This window comes from Gracilinanus agilis, chromosome 3 (assembly GCF_016433145.1).
Source record: "Gracilinanus agilis isolate LMUSP501 chromosome 3, AgileGrace, whole genome shotgun sequence".
NCBI classification, from domain to species: domain Eukaryota; kingdom Metazoa; phylum Chordata; class Mammalia; order Didelphimorphia; family Didelphidae; genus Gracilinanus; species Gracilinanus agilis.
This window is the reverse complement of record NC_058132.1, coordinates 277,585,393-277,590,487: the sequence shown is the minus strand read 5'-3', so window position 1 is coordinate 277,590,487 and position 5,095 is coordinate 277,585,393. Positions and strand designations below refer to the sequence as shown.

The following is a 5,095-nucleotide window of genomic DNA, read 5'->3' as shown; positions in this document are numbered from 1 at the left end:
CAACAGATTAAAACACAAGCTCTTAAGCCTGGCATTCAAGTCCTTCCATGACCTATTCCTAAGCTATCAAGCCAGTTAATTGCCCACTGCTTTCTCCTAGGAACCCAGACATCTAGACAAACTGGTTGTTATTATCCACCACATATCTTTTTTTTTTCTCTGCCTTTCTTCAAATAGTTTTCATTACCTGGCTTTACTTGCTTTTTTTTTTTTCACCTATTCAACCCATTCATGTTCTAACAGTTTAAATCCCACCATAAAGCCTTCCCTGACCATTAGAGGCCACATTGATACATTTGGAATTTTCTAAACTAAACTCAAATTGGCTCATCTCAACGCCAGCATTTACGAAATGCCTATTCTTGGCACTGAAGGGGAAAAAGAGGACTCTGAGTTATTTCTTTTTAGTAAGGGATTCATATTAGATAAATAATAGGGGGAGTGCATTGACTACTGGCAAGATTAAAAGAAAGATATTCTAAGATGGAGATGGGTATTCTAGATGTGGGAACAGCTCATGGAAACACAAAGAAGTAGGACATAGAATGCTCAGCTTAAGGAAAAGCTTATTTAAAAAAAAGCTTATTAAGCTAGTTTTGCTGTATTGTAGAGCTCAAGAAGGCAAGTAGTCTACATATATTTGCTACAAGTTCACAGGAACATGCTACAGGCTCACACACACATGCTACAAATTCATGTATATGGGTACTTCAAGTTCGGTAGTTCAAGCTCATACCCATATTATATAGCACACTGTGTCATATATAGGATATTAACATTTAAAATCTGATTTTTTTCACTTATCTTTTTTGATCCAGCATTTAGTACATTGCCTGGCACTGATTAATAAATGTTCATTGATTGAATCTTACAATAACTTTGTAGGATAGGTGTTTGTATTTATTTGTAAGACAGGGAAACTGAGATTCTGAAAGGTTGTGACTTGACCAGAGTCACTCAGCTCAAAAGTTCCTGAGATAGGATTCAAATCCAGGGTTTTTTTTTTCATTTAAATTCAGCACTTTATCCAGTACCCCATAGTCCTGGGATAAAAAGAAATGAAGAATAAGTGATTTTTCTTGTCCCCTCTACATTTCTTAGCCCCAATATTTGTAATAAAATCAAACATAAAAGATTATTCTTCATGAAACCTCATTTTCATCACGTTAATCCTCTTCTAAAATCACCTCAGGATGTCCATGATTCAACAGATCAACTTTCCAGTGCCTACAGATTAAAATCCAAGCTCTTTGGCCTGGCATTCAAGCCATTCTGTGACCTATCCCCAAGTTTCCTATCCAATTAATTTTCCACTGCTTTTCCCTAGGAACCCACTCATCTAGATAAACTGATCTGTTACTATCCATAACATGTGCTGGATTACCTACAGAGTAATATAACTTGCAGAGTCAAGAAAAAAAGGTCTGAATTAAAATGTTATACATGAAGAATAAAATCAGTATTATGTAGGAGAAAGCTAACTTTAAAGTCAGTCAGACTTAAATGGTTTAAGTTAAGCATCAAACTCATACTGGCTGTGTGACTGGACAATTCACTTACTCCAACTGCCTCAAAATTCTTTAGGGATGAAAGTTGCAGAGAATATTCTGATCTAACCGCCTGATCAAGGACTTGGAGAGCCTCTTCTGACCATATGACTCTGAGAAGGATGGCTACATCACCCTGATAGAACTAAAGCTGATAATGGAGAAGCTAGGAGCCCCCAGACCCACCTGAGGCTAAAGAAAATGATCAAGGAGGTGGACAAGGACCTCAACAGCAAGCTCAGCTGTCGGGAGTTTTTGCTGATTTTCCGAAATGCCACCACAGAAGAACTGGAGGAAGACAGCGCCTTGATGTCCCTCCAAGATTGAATTGGCCATGGAAGACATAAAAAAGGCCAAGAATTTCTTTGAAGCCAAGATCTGCTGCCCCACTAGGCCAAGTGTGCTCAGTGGCTTGCCTTGATTTCTACCAGCTATGCCTTACAAGTTGGCCTAGGAGAAATGGCCAGCACCTTGTCCCCCAAGGAGGCCCCATTTCTCGCTGAATGTCTAATGATTTTGTTGTCCCCAGCTCTGATGACCTTTCTTCTTAATCTTCCTGTCTTTGCCCCAAAAGGTAACTGGTAACCCTAAGACCTGAGGAAACAGTAGGGAAGGTCAAAGTCAGGAATGGGAAGAGATTCTGTAAAAAAAGGGGAATGATTCCCTTTCTTACCCAACCACTGTTCTACTAGCCATGGAAGGTTTCCAGTATTTTGCCATTTTCTTGGTGGCTTTTATTTTCCCTTCTTTTCCCTCCCTTTTAGCCAAGCCTTTTAAGGAGGAAAAAAGGCATGGTCATTTGGCCAAAGGTATACCTCTACCATTCTCCTGTGTTCCTCTATTCAGACTGATTGCCTTTTTCAAGTGCACTCACTGGAGGTCTATACTCTTGGCTGTGATTTAGATTCTCTTGTTCTTCCATCAACTATCAAAGACATGGCTAGGCTGTTCAACTATCCTTCCCCCTTGCCAAGTGTTTGAGGCAAGGGGGAGAGCTCTAAGAGGCATGGAGTGTACCCCAGAAAGCCCAAACTGGGGGGCAGGGGGACAGTTCTAAAAGCCCCTTTGATTTTCAGCCACTCTACATAGAGATGATTTTAAATGGGCAAAAAGAAGCTCCATGCCAAGGAATTCCCCCTTTATCTCTACATGGTAATATTTTTTCAGATTGCCAGTTTAGATTGGTGGATTCATGCAGGATAACTGAATCTAACCAGAATACCTGGTCATTGTCCTGGAAATTTTAATGTAGAGACAGGTAGGTATAGACCCAGCTTCTCTGGTTGCCATTCAAAAGTCTTTGCCTCAAACCTCACATGCTCACTGAGTATGTAAAACTTCAGAGATGTTTCTGTCTTTTATTCTCCTTTCTTATTGTCCATGGTGAGACAACTCTTTTCACCCTTGGTAGTTGTTGGGTTTTTTTTCTGTTGACCTCCTTAGAAGGAAAAAAATCATGCTGTTAAAACTGTGAGCATGGAAGAATAATGAAAAGAAATTAATTTTTAATAAAGAATGACTAGAGTACTTTAAGCTCTTTTTTATCGATACATATAATGCTTTAAAAGGTCACTCTTACCAATTCAATATTTATTAAGATACATGGGGATTTTATATCTCTATTTTGTAGCTATTCTTTTTCCAAGAAATCCGTGTTTTCCAGCCTAATTAGTTATCTTTGCCAAATGAACTATACAAATAAAAATTATTATCTCAAAAAAAATTAAGCATCCCAGTGCATAAAAAAGCAGGTTCTTGACAAAAACAAAATGGTTCTTGACTCCAGGTTTCACAATGAATTGAATTCTCTTATGTTGTAATTCAGAATATCATTCAGTTCAAATTTTGATTTCTCAAACCTTGCCTGACTCATTTAAGAAGGAGGAGTTTATATATTCTGACAGAGTTGACATTTCTAACTGCAAGGGAAGGAAGTTCCTTTAAGCTGAAGAAAGTAAAACCAGGTGTTGCACAGCTGTAGAAATGATGTGTGTGTATAATTATTTATGGAAGTGCCTATGATTTGATTTTCCTAAAGTCTCAACACTTTCTGAAAAAAGAGTTTTTGAAGCAGTTCAAATCATAGAATACTAGAATCACAGAATAATCTTAGAATTGGAAGGAACCTTAAAGGTCTTCTAGTTTAATCCCTATCCAAACCATGAATCCAAGCTACATTTCCAGTAACTGATCATCTAGCCTTTGCCTGGAGATTTTCATTGGCAAGTAACTCAGTACTTCTAGAGGCAATCCCCATTCCATTTTGGGGTGTTTCTCATTATTAGGGAGTTATTCCTTATGTTGAGCCAAAATCTATCTCCCTGTAACTCTATCTGATCCTAGTTCTTCCTTCTAAGACCATGTAGAATAAATCTAATTCTTCTTCTATAAGAGCATCCTTTAAATACTGGAAGTCTTGTAGAATTTCCTTCATTCTTTTATTCATGACCAATATCCCCAAACCATTTTATCAATCTTTAAATGTCATGTCATGACAAATGTCTTGTCATTTAATGAATGTTTGTTGATTGATTGATTCTTCCTGGTTTTGAGGCCAGTATTCTATCCATTAGAATACACAGCAGTAGCTTCCCCTTTTTCCACACAGTCACTTCCCATGGCTTCAGGTACCTGCAGTCAACCCTGAATTCCAGAAGGAAAAAAAACTAGCTTGGAGGTAGGAAGGATGCCACTGTATGATAAGGGAAAAGGCAAACATATTGCATACAGATGAAAAACAGGTGGGTGGACTGGTGGCAAGATGGGCAGAGTGAGGCAAAGATCTTCAATCTGAGCAGGATGTCCACTCAAGGCCATGGGTTGCCTGTCACACAACAGTTCTTCTTTAACTCAAGGGTCCTTTTTCTTTTAATGTTTTGGGTTTTTTTTGAGGGGGCAGCAGATTACCAAACCAAGGGGCAGGAGCAGAGAGAGAGTCTAGTACTATATAGTAAAGTTAACACAGGAGTTAAAAGTTAAAGTGAGAACTGTCTGTAGAGAGTTTAGAACTATCTCAGATTTCAGCCATCCATGGTATGGGGAGGGGAGGGTGTAGTGGATTGCTGCTTTCTTTCCTTGTACATTCCTAGGGGAGAAACTCTCACCTCTAATACTGCTAGGCCATTGATATCTTCTAATGATGTCATTATGCCACAGCCACCAGACCTGCACTTTACTAGTCTCCACTGGTTATGGGTTCTCCACCAAACTCTACTGAACTCAACACATGGTCTCCAGTGGATACTCCTCCATTTCATGTATGAATTTTACCAGATGCAGATCACATGGTCTCAGCTTATGGCCAAGAAGCCTCTATATTTCCAAATTCTTGCCTCAGATGAAATTATGAGCTCTGCTAGAGCACTGTCAGTTTAAATCCCTGAATTTTTTGGTTTGGTTTGGCTTACAGTTGTTTAGGAATACAGAAGACTTTGCTTGAGCCATAGTAGTGCCAATAAAAGCCCTTTCACTGACTATAAGTAACCTCTTTTCTCCTTTTGGAGTCTTGAATTTTCATCTTAGGCTTTTTTTTTTGCCCAAGGTGACAA

The 5,095-nt window shown here is 38.8% G+C and overlaps 1 pseudogene; it reads left to right on the top strand.

Moving 5' to 3' along the window:
* The first annotated feature begins 1,653 nt into the window (after window positions 1-1,653).
* LOC123241482 lies at window positions 1,654-1,968 on the top strand (annotated as a pseudogene).
* Window positions 1,969-5,095: the final 3,127 nt, after the last annotated feature.